General features: G+C 34.5%; 1 long non-coding RNA gene across 1 annotated transcript in view; it reads right to left on the bottom strand.

The window, feature by feature from the left end:
* The window catches only part of LOC131424845 (uncharacterized), a 40,216-nt gene extending 35,352 nt beyond the window's left edge, over positions 1–4,864 (bottom strand). The window contains exon 1 of the long non-coding RNA XR_009228413.1: positions 4,745–4,864. This is a non-coding gene — a long non-coding RNA (uncharacterized LOC131424845). The remainder of the gene's footprint in view (positions 1–4,744) is intronic.
* Positions 4,865–16,293: the final 11,429 nt, after the last annotated feature.

Raw genomic sequence — 16,293 nt, 5'->3', positions numbered from 1 at the left:
TCATCTGATTATACCAGTCACTAAAGAACACGTGATTTGTAGGTAGTTGGTCTTGGCTTCAACTGTCACATCTGCCATTTTACAAGCTAGATCACCATGGGCAAGTTACTGAACTTCTTTGATTCTGTGTACTAAACTATAAAATGGAAATAATCTTTATATTTTAAAAAACTGCTATGAGAATTAAACAAAATGTATCTAAGTGTTTTGTCTGTGTTAGAAGTTCAACAAAATTGGCTTTCTTCCCCAATTTCTTTTTTAAGACAATGTGACTGTTATATATGATATGTCCTCCAAAAATTCTTGTATGATAAAATGCAAGAAAGTTCAGAATAAAATGACTGGGTTATTTTTATTTTATTTTTATTTTAATTAGAGATTAATGGTTATACATAGTAGTTAGACTCATCCCAACAAATTCATACATGTATGGAAATCAATTTCAGTTCACGATCCCTATTTTTCCCTCTTGCCCTCCCCACTCCCCTTCTTCCTCTACTGACTTCCTTTTACTATTAATTTGTATTTGAGTGGTTCTTTATGCAGTAAAATTCAGAGTGAAATGATTGGGTTATGAGAGCCTTAACCTCATCAGAGCATGAATCCCCTGATAGGGATCACCTGGGTGGCGACTACAGGCAGGTAGGGTGTGGCTGGAGCAGGGGGGTCACTGAGAGAGTGCGTTTGGAGTATATATTTTTTGCTTGGTGAGAGAAGAAGTCTCTCTGTGTGTTTCCTCTTGCCATTCTCCCAGCTGCTTTCCCCCACTACACACTTCCACCATGATGTCCTGCCTCACCTCAGGCCCCAAGAAATAAAGTCAGCCATCTATGGACTGAGGCCTCTGAAACTGAGAGCCAAATAAAACTTTCCTCCTCTAAAATTGTTCTTGTTAGGTCTTTTGGCCACAGCCATGACAAAGCTGACTAAAACAATGACCTTAAAAAAAAATATAAATATAAATATATATATATATATATATATATATGTGTGTGTGTGTGTGTGTGTGTGTGTGTGTGTGTGTGTATTAGGCTGTATCCTTGTAGAAAATTGTCATTCCCTAGATATCTAAAGGCATTTAGAAGAAATATTTAGTACTTCAGAATATATAATGTTTTGGAGAAATAACTTAGAATTTTCCAGATGGTCCTTAAAAAATGAAATAGACAAATTCTCTGCTACTGTGAACCAAATGCATTAATTATGTCCAAAAGCTATATAGAAATAACTCCTGATATTCTTTCTCAAGATATGAATCATTTAAAAAAATATGTCAGAGGATGTTATTATGCTCAAGACTATTTGGAGACCCCTGGCTTGTTTCTTGCATGTGACTATAACACAATGATATAGCAGATGAAAGGAGAACAAAAAAATTCAAAGAAGACATGCCAAATCCTCCTCTATTAGTTGAAAAAACACTCCAAGTAGCTATTTATTATCTTGTAGGATTATTATACTTCATGGTATTACATAACAAAATGATGATAGGAACACCAATTCCAATACAACAGTAACTTCAAAATATTAGTAGGGTAAGAACTCAAATGCTAGATGCACATGTTTGTAAAATATTTTATGTTCATTCAACTTTTAGGCAATTAATAAATAAATTTGAGAATGGGGTACAGTGAAAAAATAGCTAGAACTATATTATCAGCAAAATGCTACTAGATATATAATTTGTGAAGACTAGAAAAAATTGATAGCATTAGGTCCTGGTTACTTCTAAGATTTGGAAACCAAAGCTCAGATGTTTCTGTTTACCACTAAAACTATGTTTCCTTCAACCAACAGCACAAATAACAAAATATCTGATGATATTAGCAGAACTAGATGCACCTCATTCACAATATCACAATGTCCTTCTACTTCGACACAACCTGGACTGAAAATTTTAACAAATAATCTTTCATTTTCATTGTTTGTTTTTCTTCCATGTTTCTTACTTTCCTAGTTGGTACCAATGGATATCATTACCTTGGTTGCTGACCAATAGCAATTCCAACTCTGAATTGAATCTTACATTTCAGTTAATGTTTTTAAGAGTTTAGAAACACACTCTTAATAAAGTATAAAAAAGTAAAGAATACAGAAAATGAAATCCATAGAAACAGGCTTATTCTTACTGACTTCAAAAATGTAGTATTTAAATCTAAACTGTCTCATTATATTCAAGGGTTTCTATGATTAAATAAAATCTCCCTATTCTTTAAAAGATTAAATCACACCAGATATTTTATCTTTTTTTAAAGAGAGAGAGAGAGAGAGAGAGAGAGAGAGAGAGAATTTTTTAATATTTATTTTTAAGTTTTCGGCGGACACAACATCTTTGTCTGTATGTGGTGCTGAGGATGGAACCCGGGCCGCACGCATGCCAGGCGAGCGCGCTACCGCTTGAGCCACATCCCCAGCCCAAGATATTTTATCTTAAGAACAAACAATAAGCAATAAATTTGGAAAAGTTCATAAGACACCATGAAGAAAAAAAAGTATAGACTTTAAGGAGTTGGAATTATTTAATTTATAAAGGAACTGCCTTAAGAACAATTAATAGTTTTCCAATATGTAAAAGGATTTTATTTAGGTTGTTTAATACACCTCTGTTTTTATAGAATACCAGAGGATAAGTTTGAACAGCAACAAAGATGGGAGATTAATAGTAAGGGATTATTTTAAATGATCTATCAATATAATTATTTGCTCAGAGATTTATCTAATAAAAAAGGTGATTTCACATTGAAAATATCCATCTTGGCATTATTTCACAAGTGGCCTATTTAGTATTCTTTAGTATAATTTTCTTCAATTCTCCTTTAGGCAGCCTTACATTTTCTGTCTGATTTTTCGTTAGTCCCACAAAGCCCAATTCCTAAACCTTTGCTATTTCTGTTAGTTTTGTTCATTTTGTACACCTTCTATTGTTTAACCCATCTATTCCTACAGTTCTGTAGAATGACTTCATGTTTGATTTCCTATCTTCTAATCTATTATATATATATATATATATATATATATATATATATATATATATATGATATTAACATATATATAAGTAATCAAAAAATGTCTTGCAGTCATCTCCAACTCCCTAAAAAAAAACTTTCCCCAGTCTTTTCTTTTCTTTTTTAATGGTTCCTTTAGTTATATATGACAGTAGAATCCATTTTGACATATTTATATAAGCATGAAATATATTTTATTCTAATTAGAACCCCATTCTTGTGGGTATATACAATGATGGGATTCACTTAAGTATTTTCATATATATTCTCAGGAAAATTATATTAGATTCATTCTACTGTCTTTCCTATTCCTATCACTTCTCCCTTCCCTTCATTCTCCTCTGTTAATCCAATGAACTTCTCTTCTCTCCACTCCCCTCCTTTGTTGTGGTATAGCTTCCTCATATCAGCAAAAACATTAGACCTTTGGTTTGGGGGGATTTGCTTATCTCACTTAGCATGATAGTCTCCAGATTCTTCCATTTATCAGCAAATGTCAAAAAGTGCTTCTTATTTAGGGCTGAGTAATATTCCATTGTGTATATATACCATAATATCTTTATCCATTCATCTATTGAAGGGCATGGCATCTAGGTTGGTTCCATAGCTTAGCTATTGTGAATTGTGCTGCTGTAAGCATTGATGTAGCTGCATCACTGTAGTTTTCTGATTTTAAATCCTTTGGATATATGCCAAGGAGTGGGATACCTAGGTCAAATGGTGGTTCCATTCCTAGTTTTTAGAGGAATCTCCACACTGCTTTCCAGAGTGGTTGCACCAATTTGCAGTCCCACCACCAATGTATGAGCATAAACTTTTCCTCACATTCTCACTAACATTTACTGTTGCAAAGTCACTGGTCTCCCAGGTTCCCAAAATGAGAACCCTCAAGTCACCTTTGAATATTTCATTGTTACCACTCATTTTCTTGCCACCCTTTCCTTAATAATTCCCCTCAGACCGTCTTTTCATCTTCATTCCCCCCACTGTTATCTTTATCTCCTTATATCTGTGCTGCAACAATTGCAATGGCCTCCTCTTTGGTCTACCTAGCTCTAGTCTTCTATCAGCCTAATTAGTCCTGAAAATATAGGAATGACAACACAGTGTGATATTTTATTAATATTTTATTATTGGTATGCTCCTATTCAAGACTCTTTGTGTGTTTTTTTTTGGGGGGGGGTTGGTTTTCTTTGTTTGTTTGTTTGTCTGTTTATTTTTGTGGTACTAGAGATTGAACCCAGGGTTTTGCAAATGCTAAGCACATACTTTATCATTGAGCTATACCCCCAGCCCCAGTTTTCTTCATTATACAACATAAAATTAAGTTGATTTTGTCTAACTTCTTTTAGATTATATCAGTGGCATTGGGATCCTATTCTAGCACTGAACTAAAAAATCCAGAGGTTCCCATACCCCCCTCTACCATTCTCCCCTTGTCCTCACAAGGTCCCTAAGGGAGATAAAGGACTCATGGTAAATAAATAAATTTGGTTTATATGTTATATTAACAGAGTTTCTAAAACATTTACAAGATTGTAGAAAACTGAGGAGCAACTGGAGGGTGATGCCTAAAACACAGCTTCCCTATTCTGCAAGCAAGGCCAGATATTACCAAAAAAAAAGAAAAATCACCAAGTCAGATAATTATAACTCTTAGAAAACTAAGTGCTAGTAGGATTGGAGAAGACAAAGCAGACAGACAGACAGACAGATAGTATGGAGTTGAGAATAAGTACCTGCCTTGAGAAGAGCTCATTCTTCTGCCTGTGGGTAAGAAAATAGCAGTCGCAGCAGCAGTAAGAGAACTTGCTGGCCCAGGAAAAAGGCTGGAACTCTCTTGCAAATCTTGTCAGAGGTCAAAGAGAAGCCAGAAAGAGCATTCACCCTTGTGTGTGACCTTTTGGCACATGTATGTAAAAGTGGCCTGATCCAAATCAAGCCGTCTTGCCCAATCTGATGAGCAGCTTGGTTGTGCCCACTCACTACAGTTTACAAGGCTCTTTGGAAGCAAGCCCCTGGCAGCCTGGTTTTTCACTGTTCTCAGTTTTGTTTTGTTTGTTTTTCTCTGCATTTCATAGTGTCCAGGCACATTTCCACGTCCTGGATTATAATTTTCCTTTATTTAATCCTTCATATAACTAAATCGTTGGCACTCTTTCAAGACCATGTTGTGAATGGCGCCTTTTATCAAAATCTTCTACAACTGTTGCCCACATTGATTACAAATTTTCCTGAATTTCCATGATTTTTATCAATATATCTACCCTATTTTGCACTTAATTATTACTTAATGACTTTATGTGTATAAATTTATGTGTGTGTGTGTATGTGTGTGGACTCATTTAATGAATAAACCATATCTTTCTTTTCTTTCAAGTTCCTAGTGTGGTACCTATTACATGTAAAATACAGAGCTAGAAAGGGCAAATACAGAAATAGAAAGCAATTATAAATGATTGTTAGATCTACACAGCACTATTAAATAAGATCATAATGAAAGCATGTAGCCTGGTCTTCCTCCTTGGGCCATTTGAAACCAACCAGGAATAATATTCAGAATACTTAGCAATCATTATTGAACTGGCACCGACAAATGAGAATGGGTTCTGACTGGTAAGGTATCAAATTTATGTAACATATGGACAGTGCAAACTCCAACTAGTTCAGAATCAAAATAAACTAAAAGTTTAATTCCTAATTGTTCAGAGATTGGCAGTTAGTCTGTAGCTATATATTACATATATTTTAACCTTTTAAAATAGATCCACCTACAAAGCCAATCACAAAAACGTAATACTAAACCCAAATGCATCTTCTTTTTTTCCTCCTGCTACCATGGCTCTCCAATTTACATATATGTGATTGGCTAACTGTACACTATTTCACATTTTAATAGCATCATATTCAAAATGTCATGGTCCACAGTACATGATTAGTATCTGCGTTGACATTCCAATAACCATGTCGTTGTTGCAATAGCAAACACTACTGAATAGCAGCCTCTAGAATAATTTAATGAAGTTCTTACTGATAAATTCTTATGTAGAAGTTCTTTGGGGCATATTATGCTTTGGATATAAGGTGTCCCCTAAAAGCTTATATGTCGACATAGGAGTATTCTGAGGTAAAATGGTCAGGTTATGACAGTTGTAACCTGATCACTCCACCCCTGAGTGCACTAACTGGCTGGTAACTATAGGCAGTTGGGAATGGCCGGAAGAGGTAGATCACAAGAGAAAGGGGTGTGCTGGAAGGATTCCTCTTCTCTGTGCCCTTCCCCTTTCTTTGCTTCCTGCCTACAGTGTCCGGAACTGCTCCTTTTTTCTGTCACACTCTACCACCAGGATGCCCTGCCTCACCTTAGGTCCAGAGCAATGGAGTCTGCTGGCCGTGGACTGAAACCTCTGAAACTGTGAGTCCAAAATAAACTTTTCCCTCCTCAAAGTTGTTCTTATCAGGTATTTTTGGTTACAAAGACGAAAAGCTGACTAATACAAGATCTATGTTGTAGGTGTGCACAATTTTACAGAAATGTATTCCTACATGAGTTATGGAATACTTCTATTCAGCCACCAGTTAAAAGTAAATTTAACTGTAGAAGTAGCCTTCTACATACTTCCAACATTAATGAGGCAAATTTGATGTTTTGTTGCATTCAGTCAGTTCCCCTTTAATATTACTTCAAAATACTGCTAATGACATGAATGTCACATGACAGCAATATGAAAGAGAGATTTTGTTTAACTTGTCAATTTACTCTTTTTGGTTTGCTTTTTGCATTGGTTCCATATTTTACCTGTCAAGTTGTGAAAACTCGTATTTCTAAACTGAATTCTTAATATATTATTGGATAAATTGTGTGATTTTAAAGACAATGGATTAGTCTCCATCCAAGAGCTAAAGCTATAGATATTTTTTATTTTTTTTTTTAAAGACAGAAATGTCTTGCTGGGTGCTAACACCTTCAGAAGCTATTATTATAGCGCAGCAGAGGACGACTCTCTTGCAGATGGAGAGCAATGTTAAGATTCACACCAGACCTTGTCCTTCTATGCCTTTTCCCCCTGTGCAAAGGAATCTGTCAGATCTTATTCCTTTCTTTGAAGAAATGCCTAAAGAATGTCAGTTCAGTCTGGCTACACTTAGGCATCATGTGGAAGATTGTGGATGTCTTCAAGAGAAAGACACACATTCTGAAAAAATGTAATTTAAGGGTTATCAAAAGGAAGTATTTTGGCTTTCTGTGACTTGGTGGAAAGTTTACTCCTTTTACATAGTAATTTTTTTTTTTTACATTTTACTGTGCTCTTTCCTTTTCAAAGCATTTTAGAATTAAATTTCTTATTTGATTTTCATTATAGTCTAGATGTCATTTGGTTATTTTACTATGTTTTTAGTCAAAACCAGTACTGTTATTTTGTGTTTCCTAATCACCAGAATGAGTAGCTTATGTTTAATTATTTTTCTAAGTGGACTATAGACAATATCAACCAGTATAGAAGAGTATAATTATTTCTCTCATTGGTAATTGTGAACACTGGGGACAATACACTTTCATTTGGCTATTTCTGATTATACAACAAGACTCTAAACCCTCCTTTTTATGTTATGCTCATAATTTGCCAATTGGAGGCCAAAGGTTTTGTCAGTGAAATTTTCCCTGACCCCTAACACAAGTAGATATTCTACCTTTCTGCTTCCAGAACACCTTGCACACTATACTGATGCTGTATTAGGAATTTAGCTATGGTCCTATGACATTTATCTTTGTGTTCTTGGTACCTAGCATAGTAAATGTTTGTTTAAATGAACAAATTGTTATGTGTGTGTTGTGCTAAACTGATACATCACTTAAAGACCATTCCAATACATACAATTTTATGTGTCAATTTAAAATTTAATTAAAACAAAAATAAAAAATTTAAAAGGCCATTGCAAATGACTACTTGCTGGGTTTCTCAGAGCAAGTTCAATAACACAATAGGGAGAGATAGGAACCACTTAAGGAATTTCTTTACTGACTTCAGTTAAAATTAAAAACAGTGTGACTTTTTGTTTTTCGAATAGCACTTGGAGACCAGTATTTCAGAAGAGAGGTCTAATAATCAGAGCCTATTATGGTTTATGTATGACCACAGAATAATATAAAAAAGGCATTAAAGTATTGGATCAGATCAGTGTTGAAACTTTAAGTGTTATTTTGAGCAAAGCTTTGATAATATTGAAGTGGAAGAGTGACATTGCCTATAGTAGAAAAAGAAAAATTTAGGTGAAATGAAGGTCAAATTGAATCTAATTCCTAATGAGCAGATAGAACTAAAGAAAATAAACAAACCTTTAGTTCTTGTTTTTATAAAACATCCAAGAAGCACACTGCATTAATTCTTTGAAATATATTTTGCTTCTTGCTCTAGAGGGGAAATAAAAGAAAACATGACATTTAAGAAATACTTATTTTTATACTTGTGTCCTTCCTTTCTTCTTTGAATAAAAAAATGTGGTTTGATGCATATAAATGAATTTTCTGTATGAAAAGTCAGCATGGACATGGATAAAGGTCATTAAAATTAAAAGTTGTTATTTTTCATTTAAAATATTGTCTTGGCATTATCCCTTATAAATTCAGAGACAATATGGAAGAGTCTTCAATAGTTAATTTAATGACTGTATTCCTGTGTCTTATAGTCTCACTGTAGGTTTGTAAATATTAATGAGATATGTGATAAAATGTAAATGAACTGTGATATGTAGAGAGAGTAGTAGTTGGTATGATAAACTAATGAATTTTTTTTTTTTTTAGCTTTTGTTAAGTAGTGAGTTCACATTCAATGAAAGTTCATTAGAAAGTTTTTGTTCTTTTTTTCTTTGGGCACATAAATATACACATCAAGCTGTAACTTTCCAAGACTTGAATAATTTATAGGCATATTTCTTACTTGAGTTTATAATTTTAATTTTCTAATTATTTGTAAGGACAAATTTTTATGATTATACCATTTCAATTGATCTACTTTAAGATTGGTAAGCATGAGGCTATTTTAGTGGTATTCTCCTAGAAAGTGCTTTAGTAAAGATTTCTCTACAAAGTTTGGCAGAGATGTTTATACAATTAGTAAGTAAAGAAAATCTTGCATAAATGGCTATTCATTAAGATTCCTAAAAAAATCACTTAGAATTTTTAAAGACATCGGATAAATTAGTAAATACAGATTAAATATGTTCTGAGTAATTACTAAAATTAGAGATTTTATGAAATGTATTTATCTTATTTTTGAAGCACTTTGGAGATTATATAAAAATTTTGGATATGTCAACTTTTAAATATATATGGTACTCACTTCTCTTCCACTACTATATAAATTCAGGTAATCTGTTTTGATTTATGTTTTGGACCACTTTGACTAAAATTTTCCATTTTGGGGAAGACTTCTGTTTTATAAAGTATGCCCAATCATATAATTCAAAATAAAGCTAATTTGCTTAATTAAGCTAATTAGCTTAATCTTAATTAAGATTACTAAACATTTTTCCTTTTCCTTTTTGTAATTTAGAGGAAGAGCTTTCCTCTTCCACTGACTTTAGCTTTAAATTCCTACCCCATCCTGAGACACGTGGTTCTCTAAGCACTTTTATCACGTCTATAAAGCTTATGCCTAATGATTTTGAGAATCCAAATCTATACTTGAACTCTATTAATGATCAAAATGAAACTACTAAAAACAGAGAAACTACAGTGACACCAGCAAAACTTAGTCCATGGGAGAAAGGATCATCGCGAAGAGAATTAAGTTTAACCTGAATTTAAAAGCAAAGCAAAAAAGACATTCAAGAGAAGGAGGAAGGAAAGAAAACCACGTAAAGCCAACAAAAACTTCTGGGTAATAGGGAAATTCAGGTCCACTGAATGTTTGCAGTCCTGGAAGGCAGCAGTGTAATGATGGGCCCTGTGATAAGAAGCACTCTATTTCCATACAGTATCAAGAAGAATAAAATCTGTCCATGAAAGCATACTGACACTGCATAAGGAATGTTTTGGGGGCATCCCATTAAAGAAAAAACAGGTATCTGTGTAGGGGATGGTATAAGAAGGACTGAGGTAGGCAAAAATGACTTCCAAGATGAAACAATTTAATAGATTGTGGGCTTTAACTCCTAGAAATTTTTTTCATAAATCAGTAGTCAAGCCATGACTAACTTTGAAGATAGGTAGGTGTTAAAATGTATATAGAATACATAAAATGAAAAGAATGACCTAGAGTTTTTTAAGTAAAATTAATGAATTTCACTAAGTAACAATTTTGCTGGAATCCTCTACAGATCATAAGGATGTTGTTTGGCCCAGGAAATCCTGAAACAAAGAAAAGGATAATCTGAAGGAATTGAGTGGCTTTCTGAAATGGATTGCTTAAAGTCAGAGAATAGAAAATATGAAAGACAGCATAGTTGTAAAGGAATTCTCCCCTTGAGATGGGGAAATGGAGGGTATTTGGGGTTGGGCAGGGAAGTAGATAAAATAAATGAAAATTAGTGTCTATATTTTCATTAGAGCTTAAGTGAGTTGAGGAAGCACTGTGTAAGACCACATCATCTCTCTTAAGTTTTCAAGGAAGAAAACGAAATAAATGCTTTATTCAGATTGCTTGTTATTGAAATATTCTGAATAAAATATTTCTAAAATAGATTTCACTTTATGCTGCATGTTAAAAAGAATATAATGAAAAGTATTTTTACTTTTTCTTAAAGATTCGTGCTGACAAGATGAATATCAATTATTTTTCTTTAAAACAGTAATTCTCCCAAAGGCTATTGGGGTTAATTGGACAGTTTTTCCCTGCTTGGATTTCTGAGCATTTGCTTTTGCTTGGTGTAGTCTTCACGCCTCCTCCTCACTGGTGGTTTATGTGCTGCTTGACTTGCTTTCACTTCTTGGTGTCATCCATCGACCTGTCTGGAGACTCCCTCCCCCCTTCTTTCAATCCGTTGCAGGTACACCTATTGTGGGCAGAAAAACTAGACAAAGAAGCTTGCTATAATCATAACAAAAACAAGGTGCGCTTTGTGGAGACATCTGGGAACCTATTCTAAGGTTTTATGAGTGTAAGCATGTGTGGCTTTTTAAGGACCTGCATTGACCGCTCTGTGCCTTTATTTGGGAGAGGAAGGTGGGAAAGAACTGACTTCAGTGCTACGGACTATAAACGTTGTGACAGTACTTCTGTATATCAGTTAACATGTTTGAAATTGTCCATGTCATCACTATTTCAAATATAAAAAGGAGCTCTAGAACATGTTTCAGAAGCTGATCCTGAAAAATTTTTTTATAAATGAAAATATATTATCTCTTTCATTATTTGTAATAAATATTGTCATTAATTGTAGGGATTTTATTGTTCTTGTTGTTCTTTTTTACCATGCTGGGTATTGAAACCAGCATGTGCTAAGCAAGTGCTCTACTATTGAACAACCATCCCCAACCCAGAATTTTTATTTTTTTAATGGTGTTTTATGTATCAAAGATAGCTCCTCCTAGTGAGAAGTATTGTATATATATGCATAATCACTCCCCCCCCCCTTGGTACCAGGGATTGAACCCAGGGGCGCTTAACCGCTGAACCACATCCCCAGCCATTTTTTGTATTTTATTTAGAGACACGGTCTCAATGAGTTGCTTAGGCCTTGCTAAATTGCTGAGGCTGGCTTTGAACTCATGATTCTCCTGTCTCAGCCTCCTGAGCCACTGGGATTACTGTCCACCACTGTGCCAACCTCTGAATAGTCAATCTTGAAACAAAATTTCCACTTTGAATAATTAACAGTTAAGCCAATTCATAATTATGCCCATTTTTCTGTTCTTGGAGTTACACCACAAAGTTTCATAGAGAAGTGGGACAAGAAGAATTGGCTCATACCTGCCTCTACAGAGAAATGGTAGAGATTAGAACACACCTAATGAACTTCAAGGAGGGAAAGAGAGGGTGGTGTGATCAGTTAGAAGGAATCATAAGGGGAAGTAGAATATGGATGCTAAGAGCAATAAGTATACAGGGGAAGAAGAAAGGACTGGAGACAAACTAAAGAAAACATAGGTATTTTCAGCTAGAAAAACACTGTTTTCATAGTAGTCCTCAGGAAACCAGATAAAAGATAAATGACCAAGTATTGTCAATAAATAAGTAAAGAGTGAGCATGTTTCAAAGAAAATTGAATTCCTGTTTTTATAATTGTTTATTACTATGTTAACTTATCTCTATGCTTTCTTAGAGAGCTTTTACAACAAAGAACATTAAGCTCTAAACCCAGCTTTTTTGTTAAAGAACTTTCCAACCTTTAGCAGGAATAGTCATGCTATTTTTCTGTTCTTGGAGTTACACCACAAAGTTTCACAAGGATACATTCTGGAAAATGCATCTTTAGGAATTATGTCATTGTGGGAACATCATGGAGTGTACTTGCATGAACCTAAATGGGATGGGTCAGTCATTCAGTGTGGCATCTTGATGTAATCAAGAGACACAGTGAACATAAGATGTATGAGGCTGCTGACGTCATAACACTGCATACTCTTTTTAAATTTTTTTATCTGTTCTTTTTAGACATACATGACAGTAGAATTCATTTTGACATATACATACATGCAGTATAACTTATTCTAATTAGGGTCCCATTCTTGTGGTTGAACATGATGTGGACTTACACTGATCATGTATTCATATATGAGCACATGAAAATTATGTCTGATTCATTCTACTGTCTTTCCTATTTCCATCCCCCTCTCCCTTCTCTTCATTACCCTTTGTCTAATCCAATGAACTTCTATTACCCCCCCTCACTTATTGTGTGTTAGTATCTGCATATCAGAAAGAACATTTGGCCTTTGGATTTGGGGGATTTACTTATTTCACTTAACGTGGTAGTCTCTCCATCCATGTACCAGAAAATGCCATAATTTCATTCTGCTTTATGGCTAAGAAATATTCCATTGTGTATATATACCACAATGTCTTCATCCATTCATCTGTTGAAGTACACCTAGGTTGGTTCCATTGTGAATTGTGCTGCTATAAATATTGACGTGACTATGTCACTGTAGTATGTTGATTTTAAGTCCTTTGCATATATGCTGAGGAGTTGGATAACTGGGTCAAATGGTGGTTCCATTCCAAGTTTTCTGAGGAATTTCCATACTGTTTTTAGAGTGGTTGCACCAATTAGCAAGAGACTTGGAACTATCCTACCAGCAATGTATGAGTGTTCCTTTTTCCCTACATCTTCATCAATATTTACTATTACTTGTATTCTTGATAATTGCCATCCCAATTGGAGTGAGATGGAATCTCAGTGTGATTTTAATTTGCATTTTTAATTGCTAGAAATATTAAACATTTTTTTCATACATTTATTGATCATTTGTATTTCTTCTTTTGTAAAGTGCTTGTTCAATTCCTTAGCCCATTTATTGATTGGGTTATTTGTTCTATTTGGTGTTAAGTTTTGAGTTCTTTATATATCCTGGAGATTAATGTTCTATCTGAGGTGCAGGGGGCAAAGATTTTCTCCCATTCTATAAGCTCTCTCTTCACGTTCTTGATTATTTCCTTTGTTGTGAAGAAACAGCATACTATTGTGCAGTAAAACTTTTTATAAATAGGAGTATATACTAAACTAATTTTTTTAAAAAATGAAAGGTGCCTATCTATTATCTCAGCTATTCAAGAGGAGAAGACAGGAGGATCACAAATTTGAGGCCAGCTTTAGCAATTTAGCAAAATCCTGTCTCAAAATAAAAAGGACTAGAGATGTAGCTCATTGGTAAAGTGTCCTGAGTTAAATTCCCAGTATCAAAGAAAAAAATAATTAATTTAATTAACTAAATTAAACAATTATAACAACATTGTATTAAGTACCTAAGCCAGTAACATAGTTCCTATCATTTATCAAGTTTTATGTACTATACATAATTATATGTACTATATTCCATATGACCACAGCACAGTAGGTTTGTTTATACCAGCATCACCACAAAGATGTGAATAATATGTGTGCTAAAACATTAGGACAGGTATGACATCAGTAGGCCACAGGGATTTTTCTGCTCCATTATATGTTATTTATCATCTTTATACATTTTGACCATTGTTGACTGAATCATCATTATACTGTACATGATTGTACTTAACTCAGACTTAGACATGATTTAGACCAGATTACTTTTACTCCCTTTCCTACTCTAAAATTCTATGAATTGTGAGGCGCATATAACAGAGTATTGGTTTAGAATTTTTAGAGTCAACTAATGTCACAAAATGTTCTCTTTTCATGTCTTGTATTACTTCTGACTATTCTGAAAGCTTTCATGTTCATCTTTCCCGTCTAGAAAAAACAATCCTGTCATTCTTGTAAGGAAAACAGTTCTAGGCTGCTCTTTGTGCAGGTAAATGATCCCCATCCCCATCTTTTGTCCAAGAAAGGTTCAAGGATAATCAATCCATTAATAATCCAATGACTTACCAAGGGACTTGGCACAAACTAAAAGACAAGATGTCTACTACCTTTCCCCAAAAGACATGAGTTGGACCAGTACTAGGCTCCCAAGATGAAAACAAAGCATAGAAGATGTTATAAAATACAAAGAACAATGAGAGCTAAAATCCATGAGAAACCAGAACCTAACAGGTAAAAAAAGCTCTATCGAAGAGTGGAATAAGTAACCAGTTGGTAGAGTTCCCTTTATTGCTTGCATTTTATTCTAAAGATAGCCTTCAAATTGTTTAGAAGTATCACAAATCAATAGCTAAAGCTTTCCAGGTGAATTACTACTGTGCATTGTAATTATAAGTGAAGTAAGACAGCATTCACACAAAAAAGCTGAGATCAAGAAAATAACTGTTGTGTTGACTGAATGCTAGAATGGAGATTCCTGGGAAACTACTGTTGTTCTTATAACTTCATTCAATCCCCAAAAAACACTTTAGTCCGGTACTCAGGAGACAGTTCTCTGAGGGTCCATTTCCTATAAGGTCCCTTGTATTCTTAAATCTGAATTGTGGACAGTTCTAACTTGTATTTTCTGAATCACTCCCATCTCTACGAAGTGGGTCAACAACCTTTTGAAATAAATTAGATTCCGTTTCATGATAAGGAAACTTCAAGAATGTAAGTGACCTCTCCCAAGGCATTTTGGCTGTTTTTTGGACCCATAGGCAAACAATTGCCTGATCTGGTATTTCTCTGATTAGACCATTTACTCTCCCTGAGAAAAATCTACCCCATAAACTTTTCACAAAGATGTTACATGTTCCTAAGAAATAGATTACATAAACGCACACACAAAACTCTCTCTCTCTCTCTCTCTCTCTCTCTCTCTCTCACACACACACACACACACACGCACGCACACACACACACACGCACGCACACACACACACACACACACACATTTTCCCATTTATGGAGCTTCTACTATGTTTCTCCTCTCTAGGTTTGCTCTGCTATATAGTGCCCAGTATGAAGGACATTAAATTTTATGCTAATAAACCCAATCTTATTCCAAGTTTCTGGCACTTCCCTGTCACTATCAAATCACTGCCATTCCATCATGAAATAGCCGGCACCAGTGCCTCTAATGTCTACTAACAAACTCTTCTTTTTTTTTCTTCATGCTTTTTTTTTTTGCCTATTTTTGTCCTAAATTTCAGGAATGATATAGTCAAAACCACCACATCCCCCATTATTCCAAACACAAAAACAACTACCTCCACATATATACATAAATACACTTGCTCATTGACGCTTTTCTATTTCCCCTTCGGTCAGAGTTATGTTCTTCCACCCTTATCTCCAGCCTCCTGATTCCTTCTTTTGTAAATGAGACCCTGGAAGACCCAGCCTACTAGTCTTGTAGGTATGTGCAGATGTGGCCAAATTCTAGAGTGACATTCTTGACATCTGCTACATACTAACCAGTAATGGAGCACTTTTTGTTATGTCCATGTAGCTAGCCTTTTTCATAGATTATTGCTGATGATTAAAATAAATTGCCTTTTATTTCTAAACAGACAAAATATTATTCTTTAAGTACACAGGGTATCTTGAAAACCTTCAAAGATAAAAATGTACCACTTAGGAGACTGGCACTTTATCTCTGCAGTCTTCTTCCCAAAAATGCATAACCATGATTTAATCATGAGAAAAGCATCAGAAAATCCAAATCAAAGACCAATCTATAAAACTCTTGACCAGTATACTCAAAATTCTTAGGGTCATGAAGAATCAGGGAAGTCTGAGA

This window comes from Marmota monax, unplaced genomic scaffold, assembly GCF_021218885.2.
Source record: "Marmota monax isolate L192 unplaced genomic scaffold, Marmota_monax_Labrador192_F-V1.1 WCK01_AAM20220418_F8-fsc00001, whole genome shotgun sequence".
Lineage (NCBI taxonomy): Eukaryota > Metazoa > Chordata > Mammalia > Rodentia > Sciuridae > Marmota > Marmota monax.
This window is presented reverse-complemented; position numbering and strand designations above follow the sequence as displayed.